Source organism: Azolla caroliniana, unplaced genomic scaffold, assembly GCF_043228905.1.
Source record: "Azolla caroliniana isolate FFs.n. ecotype wild unplaced genomic scaffold, voAzoCaro1.0.p SCAF_13, whole genome shotgun sequence".
Classification (NCBI taxonomy): Eukaryota; Viridiplantae; Streptophyta; class Polypodiopsida; order Salviniales; family Salviniaceae; genus Azolla; species Azolla caroliniana.
The window spans coordinates 20,539,622-20,553,596 of record NW_028230448.1 but is presented as its reverse complement, the minus strand read 5'-3'; positions in this window follow the sequence as shown (position 1 = coordinate 20,553,596).

Sequence of the window (13,975 nt, the reverse complement as noted above, 5' to 3'; positions counted from 1 at the left end):
TGGTTCCAGAAGATGTGGTACGCTATGATCGAGAGCTCGAGAATGTGGACAATACAGTTTCTTGTGTTAGGTTAGTTTTAGATTGAGCCCTTACAAGAGAAATCCATATATGATTTGGTGTGACATCATCGAGAACGTGGAGTGCCAAAACTTATTGCAAATGTATCAAAAACCCATTGGTCAGAGACGAATGTAGATGCATGACTTTCCCTCCCTTCTCATTCTTGCATCCATACAGCTTTGTAAAGTAGTATTGGGTAGACTACTCTACAAACAAAAACGTGGTCTATTGGGCATTGGTTTCTTTTCTAAAAGATTATGGTTATTTGATCTCGATGACTACATAAGGATGTAACAAAAGGCTGCCAAGCAAGATTTTAGTTAACTTAGCCATGATATAGGTAGTGTTATGATTGTAACACCATGCAATAGCCTTCCAAAATAAACCTTTGGAGGTAATGGGACCATCAAAATAGTTAAGGCCCACGAGTATTAAGAAAAGGTAGAAATTATAACACATGAAAAGAGTTTCGTTCTACCGTTGAAATGTGCTAGCAAGTCTATGTCATTATTGGGATCCTTTTGTACAACAACTAAAATCTCGTTATTGTATATCAATAGAAAAACAAATGGTTTTTGCAATTTCTAGTCACGTGCGTTTTATCCGGCTCATTATTTATCTATGTAATCCATTTTGAGTACATGTACATATTGTTACTACATACACACTTTTATTGAAATTTGGGGGGACACATTATAGGGAGGCTTGTGCTATTATAAGATCCTCATTGTTGCGTTAAAATGATAGCATGTGCCATGAAATGAGCATTTATTTCTATAGAGTGAAATCTAGGTAGCTCTTGCAAGTTTAAACCTTCAAATGAAATTAAGATTTGTACCTTAAAATGTAGTGCTTTTGGATATGGGTCTCCAATTTGTCTTGTTCTGGGGCATAACCTATATATTAGTAAACTGAAGGTGAAGCTTCAATTCCCACCACTTATAAATTTGACTATGTTGTCTTTATCTTAGTTTCGAATTACAAATTTTTAAAGTATAATACTGATGATACACATGTCATAAGAGTTAAGCCATGGAGTGGGTAGGAAAAAAGTGCACCTCACGTTTCCATGTATTGTGAATGAAAACTGGGGAGCCCATTGTGAAAAGCGTGACCTCGCGTCTTTTCATTTTTGATTTACACATCGCTAATAATGCACGGATTTTTTTTACCTCTCGTTGTAGGGCATGTACTTTACATCGAGAACAAAAAGAATGGATTATATTAAGTCATGCTTATTTGTTGCGTCCTTTTAGAGTTAATTCTGATTTCCATCGTGGATAAATTATTAATATATTCGGGGACAACATGACACATTGATAAAAGCATAAAGGCCTTAATTTTGTTATTTACCCATGAATAAGATAGAAGAACATTTAGTGATCGATGAAGATGAGCATGAGGCATGGTCCTACGCATATGAAATATTTATGAGCTCACAATGATCATCTCGTGCTCTTGCCTTCTCAATAACTTTTTTCTAAGTAGTCATGGAACTAATGTTACAAATTACTATATACATGCTTGTAAAATTTGTTAGCATCAAATTTAAGCTAATATTCAATCATGGCTTTTCAATTGAGTGTGGCACAATTTGCTATAAAATTGCTCATGTAACATTAATATTTGGGAGATTACCATTTTTGGGTGATACAAAGTTGTTACGTTTGCAATGCATGTTGAAAATATCGCAAGGAATCATTCACATACTCGAGTTAAATCAAAACCCATAATGGATTTCATTTTTTTATTGTGCATATAAACCATACATACACGAGTGCATATAATAGCACAACTTTATGTTAGTCATCACAATATTAAGAGTAGATGATTGCCACTAAAGAGAGCACACATTTACACGGTCTTAAAAAATTTAGCAAGCGCAAAACCAATATATATTTTATTGTTTTTAGTTTAGAAAGCCGATGCAATTATATCGGATCATCATGTTCTATTGTTACATTTATATCTATAGATATGTGGGCACCCCATGTTGTCTCTCTCACTCTTGGAATGTCTCAGAGTGAGAGGAATATGAGGGGATATGCTCATAGAAGACAAAGTAAAGGAGAATAGAAACTACCTTTCAATAGTTATTGTTCATCAACCAATCACATTGTCCTCTTGTAACAAACGATTATAAAATGTAAGAAGGAAATGAACCAAGTTTTCTTGACACCTAGCAGTGACAAGGAGTATATATAATGTTTTGATGAAATTCTATCATGCTTGCATGTATATTTAGTGCATGCGCACGTGTTTCTTGCTCCTAAAGTATATTAATTTGCATTGTGGTGATATGTAGTGGATATGTGGACATACTTGATATTGCCCAAAGGTGGTATGATTAATAGATTTATTGTCTCTTCTTTCTATGCTCTTTTTCCATATTACTTTCCTACCATTCATGAAAGGCCTTGTGCATAACTCACAAACCAAGAAATTGAACAGATCACCATTTTTAAGTAAACCTTTAAATGACTTAATTTTTTTTGAGAGAGATATATGAAGATGGTGAACCATCACGACTCTTCATTTTCTTATCATCAAGAGAACTACACACAACTTTATGTTAGACATTTCTCACATGCTTGGAACAAAACATATTGTTGTAACCTCACTAGACATAACGACATCGAAGGATAAGCCTATACGTTCAAGGTGGTGACTCATTGAAGCATAGTTGCCCATTTAATGGCACAAGGAGGTACATACACTGCATATTGTCAAGGAGGATGCAAAGTCAGAAACCCTCCCAATCTCACCATTATGGATAGATCCTTAGGTAGACTATAATATTAGTCTAGTAGTAATCATGTGTAAAGTTATATTGATCAAGGAGACAATTGTGGAAGACTAGCAAACAAAGTCAACAAAAACATTTATTACTTATATGACTAACTTGTTGAGCTTTTGCAGTAACAAACATATTAATACTTTCCTAGACTTCAACGTCGAATACATAGAATTTTCTTGCTTAGGTTTATCATATCAAATTACCCATCATGTGTTTGACATACACAATGACATCTTAATTTTTCATCTTAAAGAGAACGGTGAATGCAATACTTCAAAATATATACCTCGACAACCACACAATATTATCTTTTCCTTTGTTTGATTTTATGTTGAGAATCATAAGTTTGTTGTTGTGCATATCGTGTTAAAAAGGTTGCAATTACAAGGAACATTGTGACGACGCATCAAATTGCTTATAACAATACATAATTGACTATGATCACAAATTGATAGCAACGATGTTGAAAAGCCAAAGCAAAATTACAAAATGATCTTGCTTGCACTTCACACTAGCAACATTGTCTTCGTGGATTGCTTGGCTCATTTATTCCTTAGATACTTTTAGGCTAGATAATTCATCGGGTGTGTGTATGAAGGATCTAGTCACAAAAGTTTGGTCAAAAAATTGAAAAATGAAGCCCTCAGTGGAGTGAATACCATCCTAGGAGATGAAGTTGGCAAGATTTGGGCGTACATATAACGATATATCCTTTGTGCATAGGAAAACAATCCCATTAAATTCGAATGGATACTTGTGGTCCTACACCACCACAACAAGGAAGTGTATGACTGATTTTTTTTTTTTTCCAAAAACATATCCTCCATTGGTATTAAAGAAGTCAATATACAAAACAGTCCACTATTACAATCAATATTGCAACATATTTAAGTAAAAACTTCTTGAACAGTCATGTAGTCTTAGCAATCCAACCACCTTTTTTGTCGATGAATTCCAATGGTTGGTGTCGATGAATTGTTGCCACCGAAATCATAAGACCACTGAAGAGTCTGTTTTCAAGTATCTTTACAACATTCCATGAAGCTGCATCTTGTTAAGTAGACACTCCCTCGAGGTGTTTCCAAGTCCACTTAATAACAGCCTTTGATAAGGACTAGAAAATAATGTAGTACGATCATTGAAACTATATTTGTATTGAATCTCCTTCGCATCAACACTCATCTTCACTCATCCTTATCAGAGAAGAATTTCTTCATTCAGTCCACATCAATCATCTCGCCGATTAACATCTTGCTAATGCCAATGTCCATGAAAATCCTGTGTTAACAACCAAAAATTAGTCCAAAAGTTTCCTCACCCACTCTTGATAGTCGGCTTCGACCCCCCCACCATCTTCACTCATCCTTATCACAGAAAAATTTCTTCATTCAGTCCACATCAGCCATCTCGCCGATTAGCATCTTGCCTCGCCAATGTCCCCGCAAATCCTGTATTAACAACAAAAAATTAGTGTAAAAGCTTCCTCACCCACTCATGATAGTCGACTTCGACCTCCCCACCATCTTCACTCATCCTTATCACAGAAAAAATTTCTTCATTCAGTCCACATCAGCCATCTCGGCGATTAGCGTGTTGCCAATGTCCACGAAAATCCTGTATTAACAACAAAAGATTAGTCTAAAAATTTCCTCACCCACTCTTGATTGTCGGCTTCGACCCCCCCACCATCTTCCCTCATGCTTATCACAAAAAATTCTTCAATCAGTCCACATCAGCCATCTTGCCGATTAGCATCTTGCCAATGTCCACGAAAAACCTGTATTAAAAACGGAAATTAGTGTAAAAGTTTCCTCATCCAGTCATGTTAGTCGGCTTCGACCCCCCCACCATCTTCACTCATCTTTATCACAGAAAAATTTCTCCATTCAGTCCCCATCAACCATCTCGCCGATTAGCATCTTGCCAATGTCCACGGAAATCCGCATGAATCAGCTGACTGTCATCGAGTATCCCCAATAACTTAAACAAACATGAATGCACACTGTCGTATCCTTATGAAAATCATTATCAATCATCCCTCTCTAAAGTTTCATTATTAGTCATCCCTATCTAAGGTAAAGCATATGCTCTACTATCCACACCAATCATATCGAAGATTACCGCTGTCGCGAAGTTTCACGCGCGCGTGTTACTTGGGCGGGACCACGGGGGTCTCGGACTAGGGAGTACTCAAGGGATAGAGAAGACCCGAGGTTTGCTTTATGACAATACTACTTCCCCACCCCTTCCCGAGCAAGGTCTCGTTCCCCTTTTGTTTTGTGAGGCCGGTGGCTCTCGTTGGAGACAAGGCAAAACCGAACACGGCGAAGACGAACACACGAGCACCACCAAAATGCCAATCCCAACGAACCACGACCACCCGAACGGCAAGCACACGGGCTCGCAACGATGAACGGGGCGGAGCAACGTCGAGCCAACGAAGCTTGGGCTCACGAGCACGTGGCAATGGGGGGATGAAGGGGTATGAGATGAAGAAAAATGTGGTGAATAAGGAGATGAAGAGCTTCGAAGGAAAATTGGCGATAGTCTCCTCCTCCCAAAATGTCTCTCCAAATGAACCCCCCCTCGACCTCCTTTTATAGGAAAAAAAAGAAGGGGGGGTCGCCAAATTTGTCTTCAATGAAAAAGGACTAAAATTCCTTAAATCACGCAGCACTGTAAGACTAGATTCAAACCATGCACATCTAGCTAGTAGTCAATGTAACTATCCACTAACCCACTAACTCTTTCTTATATAATATGTAAGTCTATCTCTATAAATTTATAGCCTGTCTCCCCTATACCCTTTATCTCACCTCTCTCTTACTTTTTGCACGAGCTTCTATACCTCCCTTTTACCCTTTCTTTTCCTTTTTATTTTGCATATGCACAATTAATCGCTTTTGTGTGCACACACATTGCACATGCACATTTTTGACCCCCTTTTCGCCGGTTTTTCCCACCCTCGAGCACGCCACATCATGACACCGCCAAAAGCTTCTTTTATGAAAAGACTCTTGCTATGTGCCAGAATCACCTCTTCCATGTTGATTTATGTTGTGTGCTCTAAGGACGGTGCTGGTGGTGGGAACAACCAACGAGGTGGTACGTAATTCCACTTGACATTAGCCTTTGCATCCAACATGATAGGAATAGATGACCAAACTCTTCTAATTCTCCTTCTTTTTCGACTAGTTGTGTCTCCTGATCCCTTACAACTGTTATAATCACCTTTTACCGTATGTACCAGTAGGTCCCAGAAAGACTCAAGTTGTTCTACAACATGAGTATTTTCATCCTTGTATAGCTTGGAACACCTAGCTTTCCAAAGAACCCATAAACCCAAAGAAGAAACACTTTGCCAAACATAACTCCGCGAGAAGAACTTGATTCCTTGCAAGGAACTTGAACTAGCATATACTTGAAAACTTCTCACATGTAAAGACAAAGAAGAATGCTGATAATGATAAAAGGCTGATTGTTGATCCAACATTCCCCAAAAGACTGCACCCCACGTGAAGAAAGCCGAGGTATATTTACGACCTAAAAGCCTTGTAAGAATTCGAAACCAAAACCTTTTAGCGAACAAACATTCCCAAAATACATGATGCAATGACTCAGATGCAAACCCACACATAACACATGACCGATCACGCACTGAACCCCTCAATAGTTCACCTACTGGCAATGCATAATGAATCATCAACCAACGAAAATGCAATATCTTATTCATACATTTAGTTACCCAAAACCGTTTCCAAAACATCCGCATACGAGCCGACGAGACATTACCTTCCTCCCAATACTTGTTTGCCGCTGGGACTGAGTCGGTCTGATTCAACATAAAGTTTCTACCGAACACCACCGAATATGAGAAGAATGGAAGGATCTTATTCGCTGTGTCAGACATGGACAATTTCCAACCATAATCTGATGGGTCCCACTGCAGGTCGACAAGTGGCCTAGAGTGTAAAACCCAAATTTGAGATGCATACTTAGCAATTAACGGACTAGGATCGATCAATTTTTTATTATCTAATCTAGCAATTACTCTAATTGGCAACTGCTTTGCATTGGACATAATTGGAGACTAGTCCGCCACTAATAACAATCTACCATTGTCCAAAACTTCATAACAATAAAAATTGCCATTACGATGATATAAACGAGCTCCTATAAGTACATTAAATGTCGAAAACATACCGTACCAACTTTGAAAATGATCAAACTGCAAAGTTGGTAGTGTGACCTGATACACCATAGACAATTGAGAGAACATTATCCTTGCCCCTCTTAAATTAGACAACATAATCTTTTGGTCGTGTGCTGAAGTTTGTAAAAACTTTATCCAATCCGCAACTGTATGGGCTGGCCCACTATCCATTGTCGCCCAAGATAACCTCGGTCGTAGACCCAAAACACATGCAACTTCGTCAGTAAATAAAGGATTCCATATTAAAGGCTGACACATGAATTGATGATAATTTTTCGGAGGCAAGAAAACAAGTGATTGCTGAAGAGTTTCCCATGCCCGAAAAATTCCACTAAAGAAACATAATGAACCAACATTGCACTTAGGTAATGGAAAATGTGAATTAAAAAACCACCTAAGACTATCATGCCATTGCCCTCCTACTGAGGGCTTGACCTTATGTAAGTGATGAATCCATAGCTTTTTCCATAACTCATCTCTTGGCAATAAACTCCTAACAACATGTTTAGCAATTAAGGCTTTACTTTGCATAAAAGGATCAATCAAACCTAGACCTCCTTTCTGTTTAGATTGTATAAGAACTGACCAAGCTACCTTTGCTATAGAATTGTCTGCAATAGTGTTCCCCCAAATGAAATTGCGTACTAGGCGTTGAACTTTAAGCATTATTGACCTAGAAAATAGCCAGGTAGATGCTATATACCAAATCGAAGACAAAAGCACTGAGTTACCTACAAAACACGTCTCGCTAAGGATAACTTCTCCTTGTTCCAATATATTAACTTATTCCTTAATGTTAACAGTAAGGGTGCAATCATATCCTCTACATTTAAACCCAAACCCACTCTACAACCCAAATATCTAATGGATTGACCATGAGGTATCCATGTAAAACCTGAGGTAGGTATATTAACTGGCGGATCACTCGAAGCAATCCAAAAACCTGATGATTTATCCCAATTTATCAATGCTCCGGATGCATGCGAGAAATCATCCACAACTTTTTGCACATGTAACAAATTAACTTGTGAGGCTGCAACATATAGAGCTGTATCATCAGCAAACTCACTATCCACGCCATCGTTTTCCACAGATAGTGCTAAACCTTTAATATTTACATCTTGAGAATTTAGATGTACTAAAAACGCTTCAGATACTAATAAAAACAGAAAGGGAGCAAGTGGACATCCCTGTCGCACAGATCTTGAAATAGAAAACCGCCTACCAATATCCCTTGCAAATAAAAGAGAACTATGTGCATGACGATATAATGTTGACACTCCTCGTATCCATGTGTTGGGAAAACCCATCTTAAGCAATGTTCCCTCCATAAAATCCCAATCCACTCTATCAAAAGCTTTTTCAAAATCAAGAAATAGCACTGCTAGATCTTGTTTATGTAATTCAGCAAATACCACCATTTCCCAAAAAAGAATAATATTGTCAAAAATACTTCGCTCTTTCATAAAACCGGTTTGGGAATGATGAATTAGCTCTGGAAGATAAGGTTGTAACCTTCTAGCTATCATTTTTACTAATATCTTGTAAATAACATTCAACAAAGTAATTGGTCTCCAATGACGAAGTTCTTCTAATTGTCCATTTGTTTTAGGAATCATATAGATTAACCCCTCATTCCATTCTTGTGGCATATTTCCTAAGTTTAAGATCTGTTGATAAGTTTTGGTAAGGCCATCACCTATCAAATCCCAATATTGTATATCCCATCCCATCCAATCCAGGACAAACATCCTTTGCAAGGGCTTTTACTGCTTTAAGAATCTCTTGAGAACTTAAAGGTTGCAGAAGACATTCTGAAAGTTGTACCGACACTCTCTTATGAACCGTTGACCATATGATGTCCCTTTTAACTAAATCATCCCCAGAAAAGGATCTAGCTTTCAATAAAGCTTCATAATAATCAGAGGCTATTGGAAACATCTGATTAGGATCAGTGGTATAAGAACCATCAGGACATTTTAACCGAGAAATCCTAACAGTCGACTTATGATGATTATGCACTGCAAAGAACATTTTATTGACTTTATCTCCCGATTCTGCCCATGTAGATGATATACTATGATAATTAAAATCAACAGAAATCTTTTCTAATTCCAATATCTGATTCCCTATTTGTGCCACTCGGGAACTTATATAACTTGAATATGGTCTTTTTTCTTGTAGATGTTGCAAGGATCTCAATCCCCTACGAAGTCTTCCTATTTTAGTAAAAGACGCATAGAATATTTGTTTAGACTTAAAATGGAAAATTTGTTGTATTTCACCAAGAGCCTTCTGAACACTAGATAGTGCATAATCATAAGAATAGTCATATTTATTCCAAATATTATATACAGTAGGAGCACACTCTTGACAAAGAAACACATGATTTGGAATTCTAAACCTAGAGATTTTGTAATGTTCCTGCAATACTATAACTAAACGAAGTGGTGCATGATCAGAAAAGGAAAATGACTGAATTCTGCAATTGCATAATAAGAAACATGCTAACCCGTTTGTTGCATGGTAGCAACAAATTCTCATGATTAAAAAAGAAAGGGGAGTCGTTCTTTGCATAGGTTAGATCTCATTCGCATGGAACTACAACATTGCACTTTATGTAAATGGAACCATTGAAATGAACTAATTAGGATAAAAATAAATCAAAGAAAAATGTTAATGAAAAGGTGTTTAATCCACTTAGATACGAGAACCTTCATTAGGGATCCCCATTGTCCTCCAAAGGATAATACTCCAACCTTCTCTTCGAATATTTCCAAAAGCCATCCTTGATGAAGAATTTGTATTCCTCTTTTGACCATGAAGCATGTATAAGAGAGGATATTGACTCTAAGCTCATATCTTCATTTCTATGAGTATTTCTTCTTCATTCTTATGCCTAGTTCTTAACAACACATTCGCAACACAAATGTGCTTTCCTGCAACATGTTAGATCTCTAAGTCAAGCAAAGGCAAGGTTGAACATTTTAGGGGATAGAAAGTACTTTAATCCATACTTCTTTAGTGGTGCTTATAACTAAATTTGGTTAAATGTATTCTTTCAAAACCAAGATAGTCAGGCTTGTGAACATTTTTTTAGAAATATTGAGAATCGATTAGATAGGTATATAGAGTTACAACCAAACAGATGGATATATATATGAAAACAAAACTTCTATTACATATGAGAGTAGCTCACAATGGTAGTTCACCCATGCGCTCACACCTTAGAGCTTAGATGGGAATTGGACCAACTCACGACAAAATTAGTGGGGACAAATGATGATCACACCACTGTGTAAGAGAGTGGATTATATTCTCTATTTGGTATGAGTGTAACATTAAATGTGCATGTCATTTGATAGTAGTGAAGATATTCCTCTTCTGTCAATTGACTTGTCATTTACTATGATCCAACTCCCTAGATACAAGTTCTAGATAGTACTTATCTTAAAGTTCATGACACATACTTTAAGACTAAGTACATTGTAACTTGACCACAAAATATTCTTCTAGTTGACTTGATTAGCCAATCCTATTTGCTTACTTCACTCTTTCCTAAATACATTGTGTCCTACGCATGTACGGATTCCTAGATTGACACCTTATCGACCCATATGGTCGAGTTGCACAATAGCTACTCATTTGGGGCGCTATCACAAAATGTGCACTCTAAGAGTACACATGGGGATAGATTGACAACTTGGGTGATCATTGATTATATCCATAGATAGACCCATGCGTGATATTCGTGGTAATCTCTATCCGTAATATTCGAGGATACAAAATGACCCCAAGAATATTATAGAACCATTCGTTCATTTATTTATGATTTATTATTAAAAAAACAAATACTATTTATTATTTATTTGACCATTTGAGTAAAAAGGGTGGGATTAATGAACCTTTATTTATTTATTTAATAAAAATAAAACAAATACTTTTAAGTTTTACATCTATTATAAAAATATTATTAGTATGAAGTCCCATTTTTAATGTTAGATAAAAATATCAAATTTTGTGGGAGAGTAAAAAGTGAAGAATCAATGAACCTTTTATTTATTTACTTATTATTGATTTATTTATATTTATTGTTTTATGAAAAAATAAAACAAATACTTTTACGTTTATACATATTATAAAAATAATATTAGTGTGAGGTCCCCTTAATTTTGTGGAAGAGTAAAAAGTGGGGAATTAATGAACCTTTTATTTATTTATTAAAAATAAAACAAATACTTTTATGTTTTACATCTATTATAAAAATATTATTAGTCTAAGTCTCCTTTTTAATGTTTTAATGTGAAATAAAATATACCTTTTTTTATTGTCAAATTCCTCTTTGTTATAACTTATAGTTATAACTTATAACTTATATGATATATGATATTTATATCTAAGAAACTAAAAAGTAGGGACTTTATGAACTCTTTTTTTGTTAACGATTATTTTTTCATCTATTCGTATGCGTATTCGTATGCATTCGTTTGGTAACCTCCACGAATGCGAATATGTCAATATATGATTATATCTAACATGCCCCCTTAATGGTCAACCCATTGAGTTGACTTGGAATTGGGCCAACTTCTAGTCATCGAAGGTGGTGTTGTAGTTGTTCTGCTCCAAGTGCCTTTGTGAAGATATTCGCACCATTTTCTGATGTTGGATAGTAGTCAGGCTCCACAGTCTCATCATTTATTAGCTCCTGCACATAGTGATACTGAATTGCTATGTGTTTAGTGTGTTCATGAAATACCGGGGTTCTTGGCAATGGTCATGCAACTCTGATTGTCACACCTCAATTATACTGTTGTCATCCTTATTGGAACCGTTACATCCATAAGGATTCTTCTTAGCCAAACTACCTCGCATGCCACTATGCATGCCACTTTGTATTCTACCTCCGTTGAAGATAGTACCACTGTTGGTTGTTTTTTACTACTCAATGAAACAACTCTAGAACGCATTGAAAAACAATATCCAGAAACTGATTTTTTGGAATCACTATCTCTAGCCCAATCAGAGTCGCAATACCCACTAAGTTCGTCAATTGTTAGCTTGTAGAAGATTCCGTAATTTAAAGTACGACAATGTACTTTAATACACTTAGTGCAGCTTTCCGATGAGTCTCCTTCGGCTTGTTGTTGAGTCGACTCACCACACCGACTGCAAAACAAATATCTGGCCTAGTGTTGCATAGGTAAATTAGACTTCCTACCAACTGTCTGTACTTCTTTATGTCAACCATTGGTGACTGGTCTTCTCAATGGGATAACTTGCAGTTTGAGTCCATTGGAGTCGACGTCGACTTGTTGTCCATCATCCCAATGGTCTTCAAGATCTCTGTTGCATACTTTCTTTGTGCAATGAAGATGCCAACCGAGGTTTGCCAAACATCAATTCCAAGGAACTAGTGTAGAATCCCCAAGTCTATCATTTCAAACTCAGTTTTCAAACACTCCTGTATTTGGCCAATACACTCTTCATGGTCACCAGTAAGTACTAGATCATTCATGTAAATGATGATGATGACTTGTTTCCCATCCTTCATTTTGACATACATACTTGCATCCGAGCACATTGCTTAAAGTCGATTGATCGTAAGAAATAGTCTATCCTCTTGTTCCAAGCTCTTGGTGCTTGCTTTAGAGTCTAGACCATACAACGCATTCTTCAACTTGCAGTCTTTGTTTTTTGAATTCGGCATCTCAAACTCTAGTGGTTGTGTCACATATGTTGATTTGACATCCATTTGATAAATTGGCCATGATCCTCTTGAAGCAGCCAACGTTATGACCATTTGCATTGAAGGGTTCGATGAGGAACGACCACAACTAGATCACAATAGTAATGTTTCTTGTACATCGAACCCTTCAATTTGCGAGTATCCTTGCGCTACTATCCTAGCCTTGAATTTCTCTAAAGAACCATGAGCTTTATACTTTGCTTTCCACACTCACTTGGTGCCTATCACCGTCTTCTTTGCTGGTCTCTCTTACAACTCCCACATGTTACTTTCCATGATGCTATCATATTCTCATATCATCGCCTCTTTCCACATGGCTTCCTCCACCGAGGTCGGTTGACTTAGTGAGCCTATGATATCCACCATCAGAGCCATGTTGACAATGTGGTCAGATTTTCTCCCTTGCTCATGTATTCTTCTTGATCTTCGTAATCCATCAGTTCAAGTTTCAGGAAACTCAACTTTAGGAGTATGATCATCAAAGAGTTGTTGCCCCCACTTAGATATTTTCTTTACATGTGGCACTAGCACTGGATGAACCAGTGAGCCATTTCCATCGGATGGTTCAACTTCCTTTTCTGGATAATGGGACGGGATTGGGTGGAATACTTCTTCAGTTAATGAAATAACTTGAGACTCACTGTTCTCAGCTAGTTGTGGTCGTTCCTCATCGAACACCACATCGTGGCTTGTCAATATCTTTCTTGCCTCTATATCGTAGAGTCGATTGGCCTTTAACTCTTCACTATATTCGAGAAAGATACACGTCTTGCTTTTAGCATCCAACTTCTTTCTGCTCACGTCTGGAACATGTGCGTAGCACGTATACCCAAAGGTTCTGAAGTGCATCACTAAAGGTTTCTTGCCTGAACAAGCTTCTTGGGATGTTTTCCCTTGAAGTGTCTTCATGTAGCTCTGCTTGAGGATGTAAACTGATGTATTCACTGCTTCAACCCAGAATGGGTTGGGCAGCGCTTCTGCCTTCAACATACACCTAGCCATCTCGACAATTGTTCGGTTTCGTCGTTCAACAACTCCATTTTGTTGTGGGGCGTAGGCAGTTGTAAGTTGGTGCTTAATTCCATGCTCTTTGCAATACTCACAAAATTCTATTGATAAGAATTCTCCACCTTGATTAGAGGGTAACTCCTTCACTAA